Source organism: Apteryx rowi, unplaced genomic scaffold (assembly GCF_003343035.1).
Source record: "Apteryx rowi isolate R43461 unplaced genomic scaffold, aptRow1 scaffold_314, whole genome shotgun sequence".
Taxonomy (NCBI): Eukaryota; Metazoa; Chordata; class Aves; order Apterygiformes; family Apterygidae; genus Apteryx; species Apteryx rowi.
Window position 1 is genome coordinate 1 of NW_020449575.1, and position 26,989 is coordinate 26,989.

The following is a 26,989-nucleotide window of genomic DNA, read 5'->3' on the forward strand; positions in this document are numbered from 1 at the left end:
TGGAGAAGAGAAGGCTGAGAGGAGATCTTATCAACGTGTACAAGTATCTGAAGGGAGGGTGTCGAGAGGATGAGACCAGACTCTTTTCAGTGGTGCCGAGCGACAGGACGCGAGGCAATGGGCACAAACTGAAACACAGACACTTCCGTCTGAACATGAGGAAAAACTTTTTCACTGTGAGGGTGACAGAGCACTGGAACAGGTTGCCCCGAGAGGTTGTGGAGTCTCCTTCTCTGGAGATATTCAAAACGCGCCTGGATGCAATCCTGTGCAATGTGCTCTAGGTGACCCTGCTTGAGCAGGGGGGTTGGACTAGATGATCTCCAGAGGTCCCTTCCAACCTCAGCGATTCTGTGAACATTACGCTAACTACTCTCACTGCGCCTGGCATTGGGGAATTTTTGAAAAGCCTTAGTGTTCACTCAGGACTAGTGAATGTCTAGAGTAAAAAAGCACCCAAGCAAAGTAAAAGCAATTGCATTTTAAGCCACACCAGTTAAAGTATTTTTGACTAGGATCATGTTAAGTAGGACTTTGTACTCCATGAAGATAAGTAAAGGTTGTGTTTCAGTGAGCTGGCTGTGGTCAGTCCTCAAGTGGACAGGTTTCATATCCTCTGAGGGAGTAATCAGAATTAATCAGCATAAACAAATTTACTTCAGAAAAGTGAGTGCAATATATTATAATAAATGTAATTTTTATTAGTCCATAAATGTTCTTCAAGACTGTAGATAAAATCCCCCTAAGATGAACCAAAAAGCAATGTTTTTTAATAGGGCTGAGTGTGACCCAGGATTTGTCAATAGCTAGTCAAATTTTTGTGGTTTTGTGCATACAAAAGTGCAAAACTATCATTTATTTATCTTGTTCTCAGTAAGTGTAACATCTGCAAGATAATTAAATTTGTCCCCCTTATAATTAAATTTATCAGTCTAAAAAATGCACTCCTGAGCTGTTGCTAAAATAGAGCCTAGGAAAGATGTTGTTCACTTCCATTGCATGGCCTTTTTCTAAATGCAGATAATCATATTCAGCTAGGCTAAATGGAAACACAAAAATCCTTGATCTTTCTGTGAATGAGTTACCTGGAATAATTTGTTCTTTATATCTTACTTGGCAATTGTCAACAAAGACAGCGATAGCGTTAATTGCTTTATCATGCTTGCTTACTCCTGCTGGAAGGTTTTTCRTTCCATTAGAGAATCCACAAGTCTTGGCACAGATTTCTGGGTTTATTTATAGGAGATTATGAAAACTGGGAAACTGCTTGTCAGAAAAAGTATATGCTCAGTTACCATATTTTATCTTGTTTAACAGGCTTGCTGTTGCTTCAGATTCACTGTGAGCTATGCTAAAGATGGTAAAAGAAACATTTTAATTACAGCTTGAACTCAAGCCATTTTTTCATTGAGGTACGCTGCAAAAAATTCACTGCTTAAATGTAAATTTCAGGAATTACCTTAAAAGATCTTTCTCTCCAGGCATATAATACAGTGATAGATAATTGTGGTGGAACGTGACTACCCCCCCCACACACACACACACATTTCAGGCCCAAAGCGTGGCAGAGCGCAACTACCCCCCCATCTCAGGCCCAAAGTGTGGTGAAGCACAACTATCCCCCCCACACACAAACACCTTATCTCAGGCCCCAGCTGACAGCAAATAACTGACTGCGCCCAGGGCTGACCGGGAGGAACTAGGTGATASTGGTTGCAACTGGTGAGGCCAGAAATGGGCATGAGATCAGCAAAAAGGTATGTCTTTCCCAATGCGGCATGAAATCAGCAAAAAGGTATATTTTCCCCAACACAGCATGAGATCAGCAAAAAAGGTGTATGTCCACACCAAATATTGTATGACCATGAGTCAAACTCTGTGCCCATAAATAGCGCTGCAGCCCAGAGCCCTTTGAGCTCTTCTGCACAGCAGTGGGCTGCACGGCGGTGAATCTCCCTTGAGCTGGGACGCCTCTCAAGGTTATTCTCCTGGAGTTAAGAGAACCTCTGACAAGAAACCATTGGAGTGGTAAGAAACCGAGACTCGGGCACTAACAAATGTGCAGTAAGATTTGCTTGCTATGACTACACTGTATGGCCATCTTCAATAAATCTGGTAACYAATAACCAATAACCTTCTCCTCCCCCCCTTTCAACCCCACGACAACAATACACATTATTTACTATGTAACTCCAATCTGGGATTGAAGAAACACCTTGGTAAATCAGCTAATGCCACAGGAAATCTTTTTCCTATAATGTTCTTTGACTTAATAGAAATACTGTTTGGGGTTGTTTGCTTATAAATAACTCTGTTATTTGGACCTCTTCCTACTCTCACTGAAGTCTCTGCTGACTTCTCAGTCATTTCAGTCATGCGGCATTGGGTCCTTAGGAACACTATCATGTTAATGGTATAGAGATGACACTTCTACTGTATATAATAATGCCATTGAGGCAGAAAGGTCTGCTCTCTTCTGAAATTTTAGATTAATCAGAAATATTAGACTAGAGCTTAAAAGCAAACATTTTTATTATTTTTAATCAAATGAACTGCAGCATATGATGAAAAGTTGTAGAATGAGCGTTGGCAAYCTTCTACCTGAATGTTGTCCAGCATTTCATTTTATTTCTGAAATTTTTTGAAGAGCCACAAGCACACTTGTCCTGGTAGACAAGGACTCTGAAAATTGGATGGCTGATAACCCATAGACTAAAGTTACTATCCTTTTCTCTATCCTCCATGAGGAGGATAAATGCATTCATAAATGCAACCAAAGCATTTGGCTTTGGTTAAGTCCTTCTTGGTCCCTCTTGTAAATAGCAAACCTAGAAACGAAGAATCCCTGAGCCTGGTTCCTTTTACACAGTGTTTCCTTCTACAGATAAACTAAAAATAATTTTATGGCTTTTGATTTGCTTTTTAATAAAAACAAATATTTTGCAACTAAATCTTTTGCATAAAAAAGATTTTACATTCCCCATATACATTAAAAATCAGAAATTTCTGAATGCTAAATACTTTCTTTCCTTGCAGTGTTTATGATATTGTAAAATTCCAAATAATAACTCTTGGAATTATCAATAAAAGGAAAGCATTTTCAGTAATTACAAATGAATATAAATAATAAAAAAATACTTTACAAATTTCCAGAAATACTTTGGAAGTGAATTTTTATATTTCTGCTACTACTTTAGGCTAGTGGAGAACTCCAAGTATGGGTTTGAGAAAATGTATTAACACAGACCAGTAGCAAATAAAATAGGTTGAATTCAAGACATTTGAATGAATTCTTCAAAAAGATCTTAATAATTTGCCTTGACTCTACTTATGACACACATTTCCTCAAATTAACATAAGATCACCAGGACAGAGCAACGTAACAGTTGGAAAACTGTTGGAAGTCTGAGTTAGTCCTTTCTCATTGCTTAAGGATTTTAATTTAATTTTTTATTCTCCATATGATGTCTGGAATTGTACAGCTAGCCTTCCTAGCTGGTGTTCAGWCATTCTATAATGGAATAGATCATTTCTCATATTAGCATGACTACAATGAACTTGAATTATACATGAAAACCCAACGAACATCTGGTCTAAGTGAAACATAGTAGTGTATTTTATAGCACAGACAGTGCTTTCTGCTGCTAATTCCTATTAGGTTACATTTTCTGGCATGAAGATTATATTTAGTTTTAGATTACCTCATAACCTTAATATGTGTTCTCAGTTTTTCTTGCTCTCTACACTACAAAAAAACAAAACCAAACCCCAAAAACTCCTACTCTAGGAATCATTTTCATCACCAAACTGATGGTGGTTCCTTTAACCTTCTTTGTGTATCCAATCTTAGAGGGCATATGGCTTAGTTACAAAAAATAACATTGTTACCTTTTCATGATGCTCTTGCCAGCAGTGATTATTCAAAATTCAGATTTTTTTTCTAAGTAACATTATGTGTTCTCACGTATACATATAGTGAAAGGTGTAAGTAGTTCCTTCAGTACTAAAAGACATATCAGTATGTTCAGGATAATGAGGCTGATTCAGTAGGACTAGACCTTCAAGCTACATTTTCCATTCAATGAATACACATTCTCCTTAAAACTGCAATGACACATGCATGAATGAACAGCAATGAAGTGGTTAATTCACTGGGAAAAGAAAGAACAGCTGTGGGCAGCTTCTGAAAAACTATGTTTGACCTGTCCATCATGGAGACATTTGTTCTCTACTGCTGCAGGTGGCAGAGTTACTAAGAAAATCGACTTGCCTCAACGCAATCTTTGGAATGACTTGCTTTCCTGAAAATCTTCTGAACAGTACACCTCTATGTTAAGTCACAGTCATTGCCGCAATACATAAAGTTTGCAGTCAGGCCTGGAAGCCGAAAGATCATTCCAGAAAAGAGCATTTGTGAAGGAGATGTAGTGTTCAGCATCTTTTAGCACATGCAAATACAAACTACAGTGTAACATTAGATCCAAGATTAGGACATAAGTGAAAGATGCATTTCGTCATATAGAAAATAGTACCAACAAATACACTGTTTCTACTAGTTTTAAACCATTTTCCTTACTTTCTAAAAGGTAAATCCACTACCAGACTTTTTCCTGATGCTCGCTTTTCTGTAAGTTTAAATATAACTTGCAGATATAGTTTTCTTTTATCTTGTATTTCAATGAATTTCAAGTCATGGTTACCGTATTTTAACAATTAGTCTCCAGGTCCTCAAAAAGAATTCCTACTAAAATCAGTGGCACTATACCAGAAAAGAAAGTAGTCAGTTAAACACTGTGGGAGCTAAAGAAAAAGCTGCCCACAGCTGCTGAAAATGTATGTTTGAGAGACCTGCAGATTTCAGCCTAGCAAAAAACAAAATATAATTTTAATTCACCGTGAGACAGGAAGAAGAGAAGCAATATGTTCCTTTTTTTCTAGAAATGACTCCAAAAAGGCAGCAGAGAGGGCTGACCTTTTATATTCCTCTACTTATTGCTGACTATTTCAGTCCGCTCTTTTCAGTCAGTAAACCTAAAAAGGCCCACTCGCACATAGAAGCAGGGAAAGACAGAGTATACAATGGGAACATCAGAAAATGAAGCTGGTAACATCAAGATGTGTAGGCTGCTGGATCTCTGATATTTTCGGCTAACTGATTGTTATCTTTCAGACACCTTTAGGGACTCCCAGCAGGGGCCATGCACAACTCTCTGTGAATTGCCAGGTAGATCCTGACCAGAGGAAGCTACTAGGTTACCTGATAATCACAGAACTGTGAAGTTTGCTACAGTAATTATATTTGCTTGCTTCTGAGACCGGAGTATTATGAGAACAAGAGTTTGGTTGAAAACATTAAATGGAAACAAAATTATTAGTTTATCTGAATATTTTTTCCTTGTACAGTTTTAGCTGCAACACACACAAAAACATATTTTAAATTGAAAATAATTTAGTGATCCTTTTCTCCCATAAAGCTGGAGAATATTGAGTTTATATTATCATCAGCTGACAGAAATAGGTATTAAATATATATTGTGGTAATGTAACTTTAAGAGGTGTAATTTTTCAAGGTACAATGGACTTGATGTTATGCCTGTCTTCTAAAAATGAAGTTCTACATATTTGTTTAGAGAAATGATGTTGCACATTTTTTCTTTTTCAAATACTTTTGTTTTGCTGCTACTTCCAGGGTTTCACTCTAGGTACTGAATTATTCTTGTGGACTTTTTGGGGTTGTGACTCTGTAAGGAGAATAGCTCAAAATAAGATAAAGCACGACTGACTAAGTGGTTTTTTGCAGACATACATTCAAATATGAAATGTGCTTAATGCTTGGAAATGATTGTCATTTCATTGYAGTGATAGTCATAAAGCTGATAGCGATGGGGTTAAAGTAGAAAAAACACAGATATAGTTAATAGGACATGTGCTGCTTTTACACAGGTGATAATGAAAATTCTTTAGACCTCTGCAGGTGTAATTTAGTCAATTACAGCACAAATTGAACAATTTTCTAATTGTTAAAGCAAATAACTAATATTACGTCTATCACTTGAGCCATCAGTTGAAGAAAGAAACATATAATTATCAGCTCATCAACCTAAGGGCAATTCAGGAAGCCTAAAATAAACAGGTTGTAATCCTCAGTATCCTGGCCAAGTTATAAATAACGTCTTTTGTATGAGTAATGGGCAATCATTTGTAAATGACAGTCCTGGACAATAAGGATTACCTTTCCTTATTCAAATATAGACACAAACAAATTGCTTGGAGTCCAAGTAAGTGCAGAGATTAAAATAAAGTGAGAAGAGCTTTTGTTTTCAACCAGAGGTGTTAATCACGGGTAAACAAAGATCATATGAAAATCTGATCTGGTATTTATCAGGCGTAAAGAAACAAAAAGGAGCACTTTTAGATTTTTTTTTCCTCTCTCAAGATATTTGTTAAATCTTTTTGCTTTGTTTAACGTTTTCTTCAGATGGGGAAGGGAAGAGGCTTTACGTTATATATATGGAGTTATTTGGTCTCTAGGACTATTGGAATAACCACACAGCAGTCTTCTATGTCTATTTGTTATGCTCTTCTAGCAACTAGATTTGCCATATTAATCAATTGGCAACTCCAGACATTCTCCTGCATTCAGTAAATCCTCCTGCAATCCCGTACATGAAACACGGTATATAACATGATCTGCCATRTTATCTAAAGGTCAGGTGTCTTCTCACCTTATATTAAAAGCCTAGAGAACAGAGTTCTCTATCTGTTTTAGTAATCCAGTCCCCTTTCATGCCCAACAGGAAGAAATAAGTCCCTGTGAGTTGCAATGAATCACATTCAGGTCAAAGAATTCAAGCTGTAATGAAAGACGGTATGTACAGAAGCATGTTTGCACAGCAGTGCAAGCCACCCTGAGTGGAGAATCCCAGTTAGATCTTCATGTTATTTTCTTTGTTGATTTTGTATGATATTTTAAGAAGTTAATAAGAGATGTATTTTCAAAGCTACCAGGTACTTTGTATGTCATACTGCGACTACTAGGAGATAGTGGATGCTCTTCAGAAACCTGGTAATTAGAGCCCAGATCCTTTCTCAGTTGTATTGGTGCAGTCTCACATACTTCAGTAACAGTAATAATCAAACACAGAATTACTAAAAGAAAAGGAAGAAGAGAGGCTAAAAGAGTGAAACGTGCCTACATCAGTTGCAGCCAAGATGGTGCATGCTACTATATCTTGTAATACAGCTCTTCAGCCTACTTTAAGTCAAGTCAGAACTAAAATGAAGCCTTTCTGGAAGCTTAACAAAAGAGTGAAATTCAGTGTGAGGTTTAGAGACATCGAAATTCAGGTATCTGTATGCAAACAAGGTATATAAGCTCTCATTATAATCAGGCAACACACCTACTCGGCTGTAAGGGCTATTTAGATCACCCTAAGGCAGAGACCTCCCATGTCCAGCTGAATAGCTCTCCACATGCCACTAACTGTATTTATTAGTCTCAATCATTTGCTTAAACAGTTCAAACTCCCTAGAGTATTGCAGTCACTGTCAAAGGCCTGGCAGGTATGATTCAGGACTTGAGGAAGATCTTCCTCACTTTTTGGGACTGGCAGAGAGAGGCTAGGAGGATGCCTAGTGGCATCTCAGCTTGCATTTGATCTGTATTTTGGTAACTGATTTAATCTCTAGATCTTTATTGACAACAGTGGGAACGTAGATTTATGTAAACACCCGTATGCAGACATCAAAATGTAGGTGTCTTAGTCTGTGAATTGAAACCAACTCTGAAAGTCAGAGGACTTAAATTCTCCCATGCATTGCACAAAAACAATGCTGATGATTTACAGAAAAGTACAATAGATACTGCCTGAATCTTGGGCACAACTGGATCATGAAGGCAAAACAACCAAACCACTTATGTAAATGGAAATTTTGCATACGTTGGGAGATGATGGTGAGTTTTTAAATCACCTAGTTCTATAGGGATATTGAAATAGCACACTAATGAAATGAATTAAAGCACAGGTTAACAGAATAGCACATAGCTTCATTTACACGTCAGTTCTCTTAAAGGTATTTTAACCACCTACACACAACACATAACTAATTGCAATTCTCAATCTACTGTTCATTTGAAATGAAGTCTGCAGTTCATGCTTTACTACACACTAGAAAACAAGGAAGCATTAATCTTGCTTTATTTTTACCTGTGAGATCTCATGCCAACATTTTCAAGTGTAAAAACTCATGGCATATAAATTAAGCTCAGTAGCAACAGAAAGCAGATGCTTGATGGAAATTTGACATTTCCCATACCTGCTGGTCCCCTGGCACTTTATATTATTTCCTTGCCTTGATGAAGTGCATAAAGTAAGTGTATTTTAACTAAAGATTTTTAGATGAATGTATACTTAAAATATTGACTGTTGGGGATGTCCATTTCAAATGGTTATAAATTGAAAAAAATTACATTGTCTGGTTTAGCACTACTCCACCACCAGCTGTTCTTAAGCTGGGCTGGCAAAGGTAGCTTAAAAAGAGCAAGAGTAGGTGATGCTTGTTATTATGAGGATTTTCTGCATTCTTTGGAGAAAGTAAGTTGTACACTTTTTTATTTGTGAGTAGAAGACAGTGATTTTTAAAATAATATTTTAAATTCTTTCTTTGAACATTCTATGCACTCATCAAGTGAGGTTTAAATACTTTTATTAAGCTGGCCTGTAATGTAAAATGAAGAAAGAGCAGTCAGTCTTTATTGTTACTCTGTCAATGTTCCTTATGGGAGGAATTAATTTGGCCATATTCATTTTCTTTTACCTATCCTACTCATTCCTCATCCATGACAGAAAATAATCTGTCCTGTATCCTATTGGTATTATTTGAATTAATGTCCATGATATGCAAAAATAATGTTGAAGTTGTTGCTTGGTTTCTCACACAAATTTTGAGAAAAAATGCTGAAATGGAGATATTTTATTTCACATACGACAGTGAAATAGAGGCCTCAGAGTAAAAGAAATTCTGGATTTCTACCTTCTCGTTCTGCATCTATAATCTTTGATTTACTGTCAAAATAGATTACCAATGGGCACAATAAAGCTGTAGAGAAAAATATTTTTTTCCCCCAGTAACTGCAGTTAAAATAGTGGAAACACAAAACCAACAATAATAGAAACAAGCCTTGGGCAACAAGTAAGTTAATAATTTATTTTATTTAGGCTCCATTTCTCTGGTGTCTGACTACCATGGGAAATGCAGCCAAAGACTCCTCTCATCTTGCAGTTTGAACAGTTAAGAGTTAACGATTTGCGTAGTGTCCCTTCCAGCACTTTTCCCAACACATGTTTTTTATGCTGTCTATTCGATCCAGTTCTCCAGATTTTGCTTGCCCATACACACAAATAACCAGAAGTTTGTGAGTCTTTGGAATCTTCACCTTAAGTTCATATTTAAAATGGTTCTTCCCAGAGACTGGCTTTTTAGGGAGCACTTTGTCTGTCATTTCCTTTTCATTCACTCGGCTTATTCTTCAAATTTCTTTCCTTCTTGTTTCCCTCAATTTCTCCAGCCTAGGTCCAAAACATYATCAGGTCTTCACTTGACACTTCACTTCACTTGACCACTTGACAGTGGTACTGGGATGATGAATACTTTCCAGTTTATGAGTCTGTGTGCATTCAGATTTTTCACAAAACTACAAAGACTGACAGAACAATACCAATGAAGATCTGTAGTGTTGACTGTGTATGTTTAGAAGAAACTTATTTTTTATATCAAATCTTGAGCCAATTCTGCTAGTTGAGTAACTTATTCTGGCAGAACTTGTGTGCTTATCTAACTACATTTATATTCTTTTGACAATTTTTCTACACCAGATCACCATCTGCTTTCCTTTCCCCCCCGTCCCATGTTTATTATTGGAACTATAAGTAGCAACAAAGACTTGTCCTTCATGTGTTTGGAAATATTTTTCAGGATTGTTTTCTCCATCACCTTCCCAGAGGTCAAGGTGCAGCTGACCAGCTTGTAGTTCTCCGGATCCTCCTTCTTGCCCTTCTTGAAGATAGGAGTGGCATTTGCTTTCTTTAAGTCTTCAGCAACCTTCCCCAATCACTGTGACCTTTCAAAGGTAATCAAGAGTGGCCTTGCAATGGCATTGGCCAGCTCCCTCAGCACTCACAGTTGCATCCCATCAGGTCCGTTTACTTCTGTATGTCCAGTTTGTTTTCACTCACTTCCTTGACCAGGCCTCCAGGACTTCCCCTGCTTCTTTGCTCTGTTTTACACAGTCAGTTCAGGTCCAGCAGGTCACATTGTCTTGGGCTCTGCATCTTTCCTGTCATTAGTAAAAATTGCATTTGATCTTAGAAATTCTTCATTGAGGTAACTTGTRCTCTGTGCCTTATGAGCTCCAAAGACATTGCTTATTAACTAGAACTAATTGTTTTGCATCAGAACTAGCTGTGTTTAAGCAGATATCACAAAGAGCTAAGAAACTGAGGTCTTCATCAGCACTGTTTAGTAAAATCCAGTTATTTAATGTCAACATATGCTTTACTCTGTCGTCATCTTCACATACTTACTAAGTAAGTCATTATTACTATTATTAACTGTGGCAGGACAGAAAGAGAGTTAGAAGTTCTCAGTTCCCAGATGCTAGAGCACAAGCCACATTAATCATCATCACTATACCAAGAACTCAAACACAGGCACCAGCACAACAACCATAGCATTCAGAAAAGTAGCAACCAAGAGACYACCAATTATGTAACCACAATATCCCAAGAAGCTTGCAAGCAAGACAAAATCAATTATTCAAATATTCAGACTGCGTAACTAATATAGAGCTCTGGTTTGCATTTGGGTCTAAATGAACACATTTCCTGGAATTTCTGGGAAAGGGRTATCGGTTCCAGGCCATTTTTAAAACTTAATATGGAAAGACAGTTTTTCCTGCCTACTGAGCCAAATCATACATTTGATTTCACAGAAGACCTCCTACCTGGTTTTCAAAAGGATTCCTTGAAAGTTTCCTGGTAGCTGGTAGTCATCATCCTTCAGATTAAAAAGTACTTACCCATCTCTTTTACTGCTCGTGAGAAATGTGCATCTTCGTTCTTCAATACTCCATCATGTTTGTGTAATAATTACCTCAGATTTGACAAATTCTCCTTACTTCCACTACAGTCTGTAACACTGGAGGCTTAATCCTGCCACTGCTAAAATGAATCAAAGTTTTACTGAGTGAATCACCAGGATTATTCTTGATTTGAACAAATCTTGACAGTTACTCTGTTGCATGCCTAATCTGATTCACTGGCTCTACTTCAGTTGCACATGCCCAATTAAAAACAAAGAAAGAAACAAAACAGGAAAGCTGACCATTTAATGTGTGGGGTATTCCTTCAGAGTTGTGGTAGACCTTACACTCAGTGGTATTCTAAAAATAAATATGAATTAGACAAAACCAAAAGTGACAGAGAATAGAGGACATGCCCTCACCCCTGCCAAATAACGGATTATACTTTCGTGTGTATATGCCCTTGACAAAACCTGATCACACTAGCAACTGGAACATGCTCTTGGCATGAACTATTTGATTTTGACAGCCTCAGGACTCACAGGATGTGCTTGTAAATTGTGAGGCCTCAGGATCTGGCGATAAATTCAGTCATTAGAAAATGCTGGCATCCATTGAAACCTTTTCAACTTGCCTAGTCTTGTTGATAAATGAAGGTTGTATATAGGTAGATAAGATCAATAATTTTTCATTTCTCTGGTCTAATTAAAATCTTTCTTGCTGAATATTTTGTAGGAAACTAGGTAGTATGATACTTTCTGACCTTATAGAGAAAATAATTATACAATATTATTATGGCAAGTAAATCAAATGTTTAGTGTGCAGGAATATGGATCTTTACTCACATTGGCTAACGTATTACCCTGTGAAGCAATTCTGTTGATTAATGGGAATGTAAATGGGCAAACACACTGTTTTAATCAAATTAGAAAACAAGGGACATGAAAAATTAAAATGCATGAAAAAGATCTGGTTATATTTTATAGACATTGATCTTTCTGGGTACCTAAGCAGAACATTGCAAGCTAATGTGTCAAGAAAGAATAAGATTGATTAACAGCAGTAACAGGCATGTAAACTCAATATGCCAAGAGCTCTTACAGTTGTGTACAAGAAATCTCATCTCTCAGTGGTAGATCACATTCACTTGTATGAATATACAGACGGCTGCATTAGGTCAGATTAAAGGTCCACTTCACCCAGTATTCCTGTCTCCCGTACTGGTCAGTAGAAGAGACAGTTCAAGCAGGAATAAATTTGATTAAGAGGTGCCCACGTATGTGTGAGACCAACAGTGGTGCTTGGCACACAGGGACTGAGTATTCCCTGAGCTGGAAGAAAACTCTATCTGTGGATATTAGTGACACAGTATTGATAGGCAAGAAGTATCTCTGGGGAAAGCTGGAGAGAAATTTGGAAGGTTGGCAGGGGAATTCTGATGACTGTGGGAATGCTTTCAGGTCCCTGGTCCTACCACACCTCCAGGAAGAGGGCGGCTGTCCGGCACCCATCTTCACCTTCAAGGAATCTTGGGTGTCACTGGTGGAGTGCTCCTTATTCATTGTGCCCTATTCGAGGAGTAGGGAACCCCTTTGATTCCCTGGTTTTGCATTTTTTATTCTTTAGTTGTGCTTTTCTACATGCATTGTCCCCCATAATCATTTGGTTTTATCAAGTCATTTTTTTCTTTGGTCCTCCCTCTGTTTTAGAGGTGGAGGAAAGAGGGCATCTAGTGTTTCTAGGGATGAAATGGCATCTCGTTTTTGCTAGAAATGGAAGATTTGACATTTTCATATTGTCAATGAACTACATGAAAGAATGCATCCTCTTCCTGCCTATACCTTGCTCTAGTGCCACTGCACAGATCACAGTCTACTCTGTTCATAGATTTTTTTTAATACGATGATATTCAAACTGTAATTGTGATGGTAATCGAATAACAGCCTAAGTGGTTTGGCAACAACGTAAGCTTACAAAAATATGAAAAGAAGTTTGCATTTTCACTCCAGCAGTCATTTAAATCATCAGAATAACAAAACATTTTCCATGAGAGTTTGGTTCTTCTTGACTACATAAAAAAAATATTATTCATCTCTTCATGTATAGAAATGGGTTTGTTAATTTCCTTACATGAAGCTATTTCCTCCTCTGTCAAACATGACAGTCCGAAGTAATAAAACAGAGTTACCTAAATACCAGAGTCAGTACTATGGTGGTTCTGCTTGCAAAGTTCTCTGAAAATAAGCATTATCGTGAATTTTAGTTCATTTTAAAGTTATTAATAACAAAATAAAAACCTAAGCCATGAAGTGGAATCCACACAACAAAATAACATGTGGGCAGTCCTTCAACTCCTAAGAATAATAAATATGGGCTACCCTTCAGAGGTGTGTTTCTATTTGGAGTAGCTGCCAAAAGCATGGGTGCATTTCACTCTTCAGGGGAGGTGGAAGTGTWCAGGTCTGCTGTTATAGTCTACCTGGAAGAAGAATGGAGCCTGAGCATTGCATGCACTTGTCCAGCCTGCCTGCACAACAACTCCAGGTAAACTCAGTCTGGAGTGGCAAAGAAATAGGGATGACTATGGGGTGCCTTGCAAACTTGGAGAGACATCAGTCTGCACTTTAAGACAGTTCTGACTGAAGACCAGAAAAGTAGTTTGAACTCATTGATCCATTTATTCACCCTGACATTTATAACGTTTTATATCTATATCACTTCACAACTAGCTCAATGAATTACGAAAAAGGAGCACAATACTGAGAGAAGAAAGATGAGATAAAGAGAGTTAAATTTGCCTTCAGKTCAGTGACTCTTCTCAACAGCCCAGTCTGATGTTGCTCTTCTCAGAGATCCTCAGATTTGCTTAAACTTGAATCAACACTGTTCTTGCCTAGCCTTCCCTATGAGCACAAAAATGATAGCCATAAATTAGCTGAGTTCCAGGAGAGGGATTAAGCCATAATGACAGGTCTCAATCATTTTTGGACTGTGTCAATCATTTATAGCTTACAGCAGAGGTACTGCTGATCTTCTTATGCAGCTCTTCTCATGTATTTTCTTCCTACCACTCCTTGTCAGTACTCAAACCCTGAAAAATGTTCTAGGGAGTTGGGAGTGACTGCTTTCAGGGACACCCAAAACTTTTAGCAAGTAGTTCTACTGCATTGGGAAGGGCTAAAAAAGCCATGTATTCCAGGCTTTTCAGGGAGCCTGTGTAGACCCAGATCCTGATTCTGATAACAGCTGTCACTGAAAAATCATTTTTTCTTGTTTGAAATTTTGAGTCAAATGTCCAGGTTACTTCTTATTTGATGCACATATCTTCCTCATCTATAACACYGGTGGTGATACCCACTTCAATAAACGCTATAAATGGAAACTGCTTCCTGAAGAGAAGCTGCACCAGGGGACTTTATGCCCTAAATTTTGAACAAAAAGAAGTGTAACAAATGGTTTTCCCCTGAAAATGTTGTCTCTTACAGACATTTCTCAGCACATGATTACAAATATAATTAATTTTTCAAGGGATCACAGCACAAATCAAAGAACTGATTAAATCACATTGTTTATTACAAGAAAATCCAATTGAGAGAAAATCAGATGCTGAAGAAAAAAAGGTAATTTTGGGTCACACTGTTTGTTTTCAGTCACTTTCCCTTAGTAGTTTAAAAACAAATTTGCGTTTGCTAATTCAGCCCTCTTACCTAACAAACTATTATTTTAATTGTCAAGAAGAGCAAACAGATCTTCTTAAAGTAAACTTTCTGAAAGTCACAAAAAAGCACTGAGGACCCAGAGGCAAGAAGTCTGCAGAACCTTTAAAAGAAGCTAGAGAAAAAGCTCTGGAATCAGATAATCAAAAGCTTTGGTGTGACTAACAGCTGTTCAGRGGTGGACATGTACTCCACAAAGCAACCAAACCTAAGGCTGTAAAAAAGAAAAGAAAAAGAAATTAGTGTATATTGTTCTCTTAATATTGATATTAATTATACAATTGTAGAGTAATGAACATCATATAAAACTGTTGGAAACAGTTTTTTAGGCTGTGAAAAGCATACTATTTTTTGTACCTTAAGGTGGACAAGCGGTTGAAAGGATGTTGTATTTTGAAAGTGAATCTCACTGTGTTAGAAAAATCCTGCAGCTGCAACTATTATGCCAGTGAGATGCATTGTTACTGTCTTTCCAATGCTTCCTTCAAACAGTGTTGTTCTTTCAAACCCATTTAGATWTTTCTGTCTATGAACTAAATAAAATGACAAAAGTAAATTGCTTGAAGACTATCAAATGATTTCTTCTTCTACAAAATCTAATAACTCATTCTTCACATTCTTCTAATAACTGTGCCATGATTTCTCACAGTCTTGGACAAACRGCCCCATATGTCCCTTTGTGTTCAGAATGCCATTTTGCTGAGCTGTATTCAGAAGGTGATCGTGCTTATGAGATGTGGATTTAGAGAGAGTGGTCTGGGAACCAGCTCACTTGGGAAGTCATGGAGGAAAAAGGAAACAAGAATGAATTTCTGGTTAGCACCTCTTCATGATGCTTGATGGAACAATTGTTGCATCAGTCCTTCTACTGGAAATATTCAGGCCAATCTTCTGATACCAATTGGAGTTTTTCCAGTTCACTCACTGGATTTTGAATGAGCTCCCATAGTCAATTTTGCAAGTAAGAATAGCAAGGTTGCACTGTCTGACTTAGTTTTTCTCAAAGTCAGTTTGAAACATTCAAACATATCTATGACTGTAATAACAGAAAATATTTTCTACAAAAAATGGTATATTGGCATATGAGAAGCTACCAGTTGTTTGGATAAGAAATGAGTATGTATACGCAATGCTAGAAGCAGCTATAATTTTTGCCTCAAAGGTAAGCTGTTGTGACACTAAGAAGCAATCAAAGTGAGTAACAGGAAATCTTTCTGTTTGTTTTGCTAATAGAATATAATACTACCTGAAGAATGTACTTCAGTTTTCATAAATAAAATGAATCAGAACTGGTCAATAATTTTTTGCTAAATATTTTTGCACTGCTGCTTCAATTTTGCAGCAGCAAAAATACTGCTTTGTTAAAACTAGAACTTTTTGTGGAAATGAGTCATCTGACTGAGTTATCAACTGTGAAGAAATGTGAAGAGACATTTAAAGTTGTTGAAATGTTCATTGGGATATTTTGCTAACGAAACAGTCTATTACATTTCCAAATGAGATGCTTATAATACAGTATTACATTTATGAGTGGCTAAAATAAGACATTAAAATCCACAGAGAAAAATATTCCAAATAGCTTGAACTGAAATTTTCTTAGGAATGTATTCAGCCAGTTTAATATAACTGTTACCCAAATCATTGACTGAATCAACTGAAAGGAGGGAAGGATAGCAGGCAAAATTAAGACCATAGTAAACAATTAACAAACAGAGTCCCACAGGTCTGATGACAGCTCAAACAGGCTCAAATCTGAGAAGCAACATGGGATTTCACTGTTTCTGTCTTCTGTGGTAGCACCTGACAGCTACTCAGGAATAGCGGGCTCAGTTCTGTCTTCAGTGGGGTGGCTGATAATTTCTGTAATCCTCAGCATGAGGGCCAGGGAGAGAAGTGGAACAATTGCTGCAATCCTACTTTCCTGGGCAAATATTTGTGCATATCAGAAGGGGAATATGATGCTTAAAGTTGCTGCTTCTGGATGTTTCTCCTGCTCCTTGTCCTGCCCTTTTTTCCATGCATCTTGCTATTGAAACAAATGTATTGTCAAGGGACAACACTGGCTACCTTGTCACCTGCACAGAACAGAACACCTTTCACAGCTGTATTTGTTTTCCTTATAATCACCTTTCTCCACTTGGGGGGAAACTAGGAACAGGCTAGAGATGTTTTCCCCATGACACGTTTTCACAATGAAAATGCTGATTTGTTAAACCTGAAGATTTTTGTACAGAAGAATATTTATTTCAGTTAAAATCTTCACAGGGAAGTTTTCAAAAGAAGAGCAAACACATGATTAATTAGAACTTAATGTTCTATAGAATTGACTGAGATGAAGGAAATGTGGGTACATATCTTTGCTTAATGCATAACAACTTTATTCAGGAATTAGAGCCCCTTAAAGCTTTCAAGAGAAGTCTTATTTCAGGAGGGKTTTTTTTTTCATTTTGATGAAGAAGTAAAGCAACAATTAAAAATCTCATATTTTGTGAGGTGGGATTTATGCTGATCCTCTACTACTGGGTTATTTTCTAAAACAGAAGTTTGTCATCTTCAAGGCAAGAAACAAAGCATTGTTAAGAAATACTTAGAAGTTATTTAATATATTTTGCTTCAATTTTACTACTTTTCCAGGTGAATAATTTTCTTCATATGCCTCCCTAGTGCAGAGCAGATGTTAAGTTTAACTGCTGTGATATTGTTAGAAAAAAAGAAAGACTGCTTGACTTTAGTACAATATTAAATTATTTTTACAAGGTAAATTCTAGGAGAGTGACATTTGGTGTCAACACTGTATAAACAATAGCTGCCCTGCAATTGCAAATCTATTTCCTTCATTACTGCTGATGTCCTGCAACCCRCAGAACACCAGAACTGACAGAAAAACAACTCATTTCCTCCAAACTTTCCTGCTGAATAATTACTTCCTGTGTTTATCTGATATGTGCTTCCTGTGGGCTATTTCCATATGTTTTTCCTGTGCAAGAGATTTTTAAGGACTCTAAGAAAGGCTAAACTTTGCAGAGTGCCTCCTCAAAATAACAAGAAGCTGAACAGACTAACAGGAGACAGAATCAGCTTTAAATACCTTTACAAATATTTTCTTTAAAGATTTTTTAAAAATAGTTTTTAATAATAGCCCAGTCATAAAGCTTACATTGCATTGAGTTTTCACAGGTGTACCAACTTTGCCTTTTTATTACTACTGTTATAAATAAAGCATTTTTCAGTCTTCTTCCTTGTGTACATAAATCTCTATTTCAGCCCACTGATTCTGAAAGAGCAAAAGAAACTATGGTGATACTTAGACACAAGAGGGGGACATTATTTACACAAATGTAAGGAAATATTGTCCTGTTCAACTGCATGGGACAGTATGCAAACCTCATTACCCATCAGAAGTAGAGGCTTCTCTTCTGAAAATCTACTTCCTAGCATGCCCTAGACACCATCACAAAACCAGTATGGAACAGTACTTAGAGACACAGATCTTCTTCCATATTTCCCTCTCCTCTGATGTATTCTGAATTCTTTGGAGAGCTCACAATAAAGCTTTGATGTTTCTGCACACGCTTGTACTACTAGTCATTTTGGCTATTGTGTATCACAAGATGCCTATCTGTACTCTTCCTTCAGCATTTACACTAAAAGAAGTGACAAGAAGTGCATATTTAAAATAATAAGTTTTGTTAATTATTCACATTACAATGCTTCCCCCATTCAGCCTCCAGAGTTGTAGCTTCTTCTATAGTGGGTGTCTAGTAAAAGGTTTTCAAGAAAACTGAAGGAATTCTGGATCCCATTAAGTATTCTGTGCTTTATGGTCTTGCTATTGATGTTGCTATCTGCTGGGTATGAATAGACTTTTTGTTAACCTTTGGCAGATTTTTTTTTTTTTTAATATATATCAGCCTCCAAAGGTTCTTCTACTAGGAGCTATGGATTCCTTTACGTCTGAGGAATATGTGGAAACTCACTAGTGAAATCAATCTTTTTATGCTATAACATTTCCTTAGGGTTATCCCAGAGAGCCTCTGATGAAGACTGAAAACTCCAGGTTGGGTGAGTTTTGATGAATGGGTGGAGTTCAACTTCTTATCAGTTAGTATACTCAAGAGAGTTTCCAAGACACCAGATTTTGYTGTCTTCTCAGGTAGGAAAGTTCTGATGTTCGTTTATGGAAATAAATGACAAACCAAATGCTTAATGCAACTATTTATGTTAGAATGAGAATTGTTTTTCAAGTAAAAGCAGAATGCATGATTCATATATTACTGGGAAAAAAATGATAATTCTGAGGTACCTTTGCTAAGAGAAATTAAAGTCTTCCTTCTAAATAGAATGAATCACTTTCTGTTGTCAGAAGGACAACCATTATTTGGAGCTGAAGCACAGATCAGTCTAAATATACTTGACTGTGTAATTACTAGACTTAATGTATTATTTGAAAATAGTCCTTTACTATTATTAAGTAGGCCCTTGTAAATCTTACCAGAATACCTGTGTTAAGTATTTTGTGATGTGTGCTTTGTGCACAAGAATGCCAGTGCTTTCATCAATATGTCCTGTCCTGTAACAGTTTCGTGATGTTCTGTAATTGTGCAGAACGAATTCGACAAGTGAAGCTTGTGTCTGTGGCAGAGATTTTCGTTGTGAAAGGACTTGTATTGGAGAATATATGGAGAAAGCTGAATCAATTATGAAAGATGGATCTGTTTTCAAGAGACTGGCTTCATTTGGAGAATGATGAAGAAGGCTGGGAGTTTCTGCACTGTGGGGAGAGGGGCACTTAGCTGATGCTGAATAAGAAGGCCAATTACTCAGTTTTCACCAGTGGGTGGAGCTTCAGCAGAAGCAGTGGTTTGATTAAATGACTCCACCCTCTATTCAGAATAAACTGGAGTCCTAAATGCAAAAACTTATTAAATTACATTTTTCTTTAGAAGGAGAAAAACACTCCTTCAAATTAGGTTTTAATTTAAACAGCAAAATCCTAGTGTAACTGATTTAAATTAAAACTCAGTTATTGTGCAGTTCTTATCTTTATGTTTGTATTAAGAGGGTACAGTGAGACACTATTGACTCAAAAGAAAATTGAAACTCTTGCCTAGTTTTAGCATTGCAAAAAGAAACAAATGAATTTTAATATTTTAAGCATCTAGACTTGAACAATGACTGAATCTTATTAATATCTAGGGTTTTTTTAGCTATTCCTCTTGTCAACATTTCTTCCTTTGGTTTTATTTTAATAAACCTTTATCTTTAAACACAAATCCCCAGGACAAATGTAAGAATGTCTGGGTTTGATAAAAAATCTAAAAGTACACATATCTGTCATTAGGGCTGAAGCCCAAATAAACAATACCAATTATGCGGTGGAACATAAGATTAATTTCTGAGTTTCAAGGTTCTACTTTGCTAAAATACTTTGTTTGAAAAAAGAAGAAAAAAACAGAATTAAAAAAATTAGGTCAACTGAGTCTGGGATTTCAAACATTAACTTCCATCATTCCCGGTTATTTCATGGGGTTATTACATTGTTACGCAGCAGAGTTTATGTTGTTTTGACTGTGTTTTTCTATCTTAACATATTTGGAAGTCTTTCAAATTCAACTTTAGTATTGATTTATGTAAGTTTATAGTGTTTATTTCAGTTCTGCTGCATCCTGTATTTTGGCACTCTTATTCGGGGAATACATAGCCTTCTTATCAATATCCACACAAAATAAGTTAACAGAGGTTCTGCAAGTTTCATCCTTGATTATGTCCTTAGGTCCATCTCTCTTGTATTAGTAGGTTTTCTACCTTCCTCTAGTTTATTAACTCTCTTCAAAAGGAGAGGATTTTTTTCTCCAGTTACGCAATAAAATGAAATGTCATATAAGTATCAATAAGTTTATACTTTGCCTTTGCCAGCTATCTTGACCTAGTATAATTTCTATCTTGCCTTGGCTAAAATGACACCCAGCCTAATTAGTTTAAATCAGATAAGGTATTTTCATTCTAATCTGCTCAGTCCAGTAGGTATGAGTGAAGGTATTGGGACAGAAACAATGCAGCATAAAGTAACATTGAATGATAAGGATTCTGCCAAGGAAAGTAATCAAGGGCCCCTGTAAGGGGTGAACTGATTATATGTGTAAGTCATGTCATTTCATTTAATAAAGGTCAAATATTTAATATATGTGTTAGAAGTCTGAATCAAAAGCTATATTTCCTGGGTGATCTTCCACGAGTGTAGATGTTATTCTTGGGGTACATCCAGAATTTCTCTGTTTCACAGTATTTTTGCATAGTAATTGCAGTAAATGGTTGCTACTCTCTAATTAAAATAATTATCCCTTTAGCTATGCTGATAGTTCACAACTTTGATTTTCCAGTCTCCGTGTGCTATGCCATATGGAGATAGACACTTCTATTCATTAGGTTACTGCTCTCTCCACACAATAATGACCTGATCTTCTAATTTGATTGTGCCAATAGCAAAGCTGTCATTGGCTTCAAAAAATTCTGGACCTATAGTTAACACTTTTGTTCTAGGACTCACTAAAAGGGAAACTGTTGTTATGAAAATAAAGACAAAACAGGAGTTGAACATTAAGCAGACCACTGAGGAAGTAGTATTTTGGTTATGTTTCCATGTCATACTAATACTGCTAAGCAAAATGCAACAACAACAAAATCATCTATATCATGACAGATTTTAGAACATTCGGTATGTTTCCAAGTAATTAGTCAGACTGATACCAAACAAGTTTTCCATGTTTCTAAATATAAAGGACCATTTCACTGTCACAACGATCTCAGCTTCTTTCATGATCTGGTGCACATCCTTCATGACAGAAATGAACTTGACCAGGGAGAGGGGTTAGCTAGTACCAGTCCAAAAAAATTGCTAAGAAAGGTCACAGCTGGGATGCTTGGCAACATGTTGATTCACCAGATCATTTTGCCAGCTAACAGCAATAAAACTGTAGAAACATCAAGTGAGCATCATTAAATCCTCTTACATACTTGTGCACCAGTCTCCTACTCATGTTTAATATCTTTTCAGTCTGAACTTGCTGGGCAATTATAAAACTTACATGCTTTTTATCTAATGACTTTTCTATGTCAATACACAGTAGTCTGGGCTGTAAGACTGGAGCTCAAACACATTTCACAGCTTTTCCCCTTCTTCTCCACCTGTCCACCTCTTGCCATAAAGCACCTTGGTAAACAGCTAAAGGTGGACAGATTTAGACCTCCAGGTTGGAAGTAGATATCCCATGTTCTGGACAAGTTCATCAGCCTAGGGCTTAAAAACATCATTTCCTTCCTCTCTGGAAGATGTTTGATAGAGGAAAACAATCTGCTTTACCTTGGGTAAACCAGAACCTTCTGGGTGAGTTCGTGTGAATGGTTTCTATAGTTACCTATGTGTGTGGATGCAGAAATAGTCACCAGAAAACAGCAGGTGAAGAGAGAAGTATGTGCTGAGAGATAGTATGCGAAAATCCCCCAAGAATTTATAAGCTCACCGGTCTTATGAAATCTGCAAGAACTGGTACACTCAGATGCCAAGAGTTGCTGAATCTGTCCAAGGCCACCAGGGTAAAATCACCTTCAACAGCAGGTTGTATAACTCAGACTGCATCCAAGAAGATGGTGGCTGATATATGCAAAGACTTCAGGCTTATATATATGTGCCTGAAGAAACAAGAGGACCCTGAGGGACTTTCTGACCGCCTACCAGAAGCCATTGGTGCATCAGTACAATCCTCTGCCGCTGAGCCAACAGCTGGGGTTGGCCTCCCTGCTGTTGCTTCAGCCAGGTAAATATGAATGATTGTGTGTATGTGTGTATGCGAGACTGAACTAAGTGGGTGCATAATTGAATGTATTGTGTGAATATTTATCTGCTATTAATAATAACAGCTTGATTCTATTAATAATAACAATTTAAAAAAAAGTGATCAGTGTCTCCCTTGATTGATCACTTGTCAGGAGAAAGGTAATATACAAAATGGCTACAATAAGGTATCAGAAATCAATTTCTTATCAGACTATGTTTAATATTCCTACTATTACCAAGCCATTGAACAGAGTTACACAGTGTGACAAAGATGGCATATGTAAGAACTGACTGTCTACCATGGCTTTTATCAAGTTGTCTTCATTATCAGCGGCAATAAGATCCAGAGAAAGGACCTCGGGAAACAGGCTGTATGTTGAAAGTCTCGTTTCTTTTGTCATCACAGAAGTTGGAAGATGAAAAGTATAGTTTATTTTTGATTGCTATTACACTTTGGTTAAGAACCAAAGGTCGAGACACTGTCTTTGGCAAGATACCCAATGTGCAATGTTTTCTACTTATCTAAAATGTCATTTGTTATGTGAGTATATTTCAACTCCCTTTGTTTGAAGGTCTGCTTTTATTGTTTGACACAGTACTGTACACAGCAGATATAGCATTATGTGGATTGCTAAATAGCTTTGAGCCAATGTTTTAAACTGTGGCAGCACAATGACCGTGAGTTGAGCACCAAAGAATGTGGCAGGTAACCACAAGCTATAATTCTGGCAATTACAGCAATGATATTTTGAGAGACTGGGTGACTGCAGTGGTATTTTTCTATTCCCTCTTAAGGTCTCCCTTCAAAGTTAGCTGTTCAGTTTTGCTTAGCTGGGCTGGTATGAATGTTAAACTCATACTGGAAAAGTTATTCAAACTCATCAAATTATTTAACTTGTATGCGTTCTCTGTTTTTTACTCACATGGTAGTGTGTCAGTGCACAAAAAAAGAGATGCAAAGATTATGCATAGGATCTAGAATTTAACCGTGCTTTTTGCTTGAATATTTGTATATTTCTTCCAAAGATTTCCATGGGCTTTTTCATGACTGTTGGGGGAGAAAGCAGATATTTTGAATTCTGCAAAATAAAAGCAAAAAAGCTGGCATTTTTCTCATAACTGCACATAGCGTTTACTACTTAGGTAGGAAAGGACAAACAAAACAGAAATGTTATTACCTTAATGACCAGTAAATCTGCAAATATATTTATGTAAATAAAATAAATTGACACTTACTGCCAAAAAATTAAGTTGGTAAAATGTAGTTTAGCATATTCATAGCAGGTTGTCCTTAAAGACAAAATTGTCTCATCTAATTTTGGCTTAAACCAGTCAAACTGAACTAAAATGATTATACAGGACAACTGCACAAAAACCTCATTTTAAGCAGTAGTAATATCCATATCTTTGAATGCTTACATATTACAGATGGTTATTTGTATCAGTCATTTTGCTCATGAGCATACCTACAGCCACATTTGTACCAAATGTAAAGCTTCCTCCTCTCCCACTTCAGTTCTGTGAAAAGCCTCATGAAAAAGTGCTTGCTACTTTGCACCATGCCCAATGACCAATTTGCTTTTATCTCATTCAGTCTTGTTTAAGAATTGTAGCCACTAAATTTGGGCATATCTCTTAAACTAAACCCCCCAATTAACTTTCTTAGATAAGCTGTTATGCAGATTTTTAAAGTATGACTTTTATCTATTAGTTGAATATCTAACGCTCGAGTTTCATCTTTGCCAGAGTGTGCTATTAAAATACAAGATTTTTTGCTGGTGCTTGTCTATCACTGCTAAAGTGAATGACCTTACATTTGCCATATTTAGTTTGATTGATATTTATCGTTTGATSGTCCTGCAAAGAGATGATTTGTCATACTCCTAACAGTAACTCATGATGGCGTGCTGCTGTGGCATTTCAGACATTGAAACCTGAAAGTTTGAGTCTTTTCAATAAAAAAGGGCAGAGAGGACTRTTGCCTTACCAAATATTGCTACATACAGACTCAAACAAAAATTTCTGATCTAGATGCTCTGATTTAGGTCTTACCATGGCTGCCTTTCAGCTTGAAGTTATCAATACAYACAAAAAGTGAAGTACCTTCTACCTACTGCTCCAAAATGAGGGCAAACATAGGGCAGAAAAATGTTTCAGAGTCCCTGTACTATTGTCATCCATGTATCTGATCTCACGCCATTAGTTTTTCCGTAAAGACATCTGGTTTATTTTCTACATATAATATAGATATATTAGATACTCAGTACCTTGTCTCTGGTAAAAATGATGTGATTCAGTGGCCTATAGTTATGAGGAAGAGGAGTGCCTCAGCACAGATGGCAGAAATTAAAAAGTAGGATTCACAGTTGCCGTGAAAGGCACAGATACATTTGATTCACTAAGGTGAATGGGAAGATCAAATGATAAGTATTATTTTTTTTCAGTGGTAACAGATTCTTTTGTGTGATGGTTAAATACAGCTACCAATAGGTTTGCTTTTCATACATTTTTCATTCCTTTTGTTGTGAAAGTCTGGGAAATTCCAAGGGGACCAAACCAGTATTTCACCTGGAGAGTGGGATGGAGGATTGGAAAACTGTTTATTTTCTTTCCTATATTCACAGCTTCTTTGTTTTCGTCCCCTGGACACTCTGCCATTCCTGAAAAATCATGTTCAATTTATCAGAAAGCAGCAATCAGTCTATAGAACTGCTGAAGCAGCCTTTGGTTTCTAAACAGGAACATCATTTGTCATTGGCTTTTAAGAGCAATGTATTTAGAAAATGCCTGAAGTGCTATTTAACACTAACTTTCACTTTTAATGCCTATAAGATTTATCAGTAAGAATAAACTAACTGAAACCGTTTGTCTCCAATGTCTGAAGGGAGTATCCAGTGCCATTAATTCTTTTCAGTGCTTTGATTTTTGGAGGGTACCATTAGGATCTCTCATTGTAACAAAACTGCTTATCATGCCTTATCTGTAACTCTGCAGGAGAACTGCATGCCTAACCGCCCTTTCCGCCTGGATAGAGGGGAATCGCTTCTTGGTTTGGGTACATATAATGATGTTAGGGCTAGTTTCTTAAATAAATGAATTGTTGACTTCTTTATGTGCTGAAATATTCATACGCCTAATAATAGTAAAGTTGAAGTGAAGTAACTGTATTTTTACAAGRGATAGTGTATATTGAATGAGCATGTATATTTCAGGAGTATATTTATGTAAAGCAATCACAAGATCATCTTGATATAAATCAGTATAATATTGAAGTTGATAGAGATATGAATTTACATCCACCCACCTTTTAAACCTGGCCAAAATCATCTTACACAGGTGATTTTATATGTCACAAATCTGGGCAATTTCTCACCAGTTTCTGCAGTGCTTGATTTTCTGACTGTAAAGGCTGCCTTGGAATGAAATATGCCAGAGTTAATCCATTGCCATCTGTCTTTATTTTGTTCACCCTCTGGTCATATCCCCCATACACAGCAGATTATTTTTTAAATAAACAAACTCCAATTGACAAGGGAGGCCATAATGGCCCTGCAAGAGACAATGTGGTCTGCTGTGTCAATAGTCCACATTTTATAGCTCCTGAATTACACATTGAAAGAGTTTGTTGTGTCAGGGATCTGAAGACTGGACAGCAGAAGAGTGTCTGCTTGCCTTTACCGGAAATTCTTTTATTTTCTTAAGAAAAAGGGGCAAATGTTAATAATCTGACTTTTATAATAAACTGAATTCCAAATTCTTTAAGATATATATACAACCTTACTTTTCTGTGCAAGTCCTGCTTTTACACATGCATTCTGATTCTGACTTATTTCACATCTTGTATAATAACACTACATAGCACTGCAAAATGAATGCAAAACATACTGCACTGTAGTGGTACTCTTTCACATCTACTTAATCCCCCTGGAAATAACTGTAACGGATGCATAATAAAGCTAGACTCTACAGTAGTTATTTCACAAATCAACAAAAAATAAATGATGATATTGGTTCATCTTGAATCGATCTGAAATTTGATCTTTGTAATTATTTATAAAAGACTAACAGGGGTGCAACTTAAGATAATCCTTGCTAAACTGTATTTGTCCTCATATGTTCCAACCTTTCTCTCTCTCATCCTTTCCATTCCTTCTTACTGTGACTCTTATAATCAGTCTCCAAACTTCTCCAGTCTAAAAAATCGTTATTCCTGAAGTGGAACCTACTGGAGTGAATCAGAAATAATAAAATGAAAAATGGCGTCACAAAAGCCCAGCGGGTATGGAAATTCTCCTGCTTCCCAAGCCTTATCTATTGTTCTTTGGTTTCAGCTGTTCTCTCTGAAGGGTGCAAGCTGGG

General features: G+C 36.8%; 1 long non-coding RNA gene across 4 annotated transcripts; it reads left to right on the forward strand.

Annotated features, from left to right (window-relative positions):
• Positions 1-1,695: 1,695 nt before the first annotated feature.
• Positions 1,696-26,656, forward strand: LOC112968376. 4 transcript variants are annotated; one of them, XR_003254341.1, is made up of 3 exons: positions 1,696-2,028; positions 6,798-6,868; positions 18,813-26,656. It is a non-coding gene; the product is annotated as an uncharacterized LOC112968376 (long non-coding RNA). The 4 variants fall into 4 exon arrangements; XR_003254340.1 differs by lacking the exon at positions 6,798-6,868 and adding an exon at positions 9,976-10,129; XR_003254339.1 differs by lacking the exon at positions 6,798-6,868 and having other exon boundaries at positions 1,698-2,028; positions 18,813-18,858; positions 19,376-26,656.
• Positions 26,657-26,989: the final 333 nt, after the last annotated feature.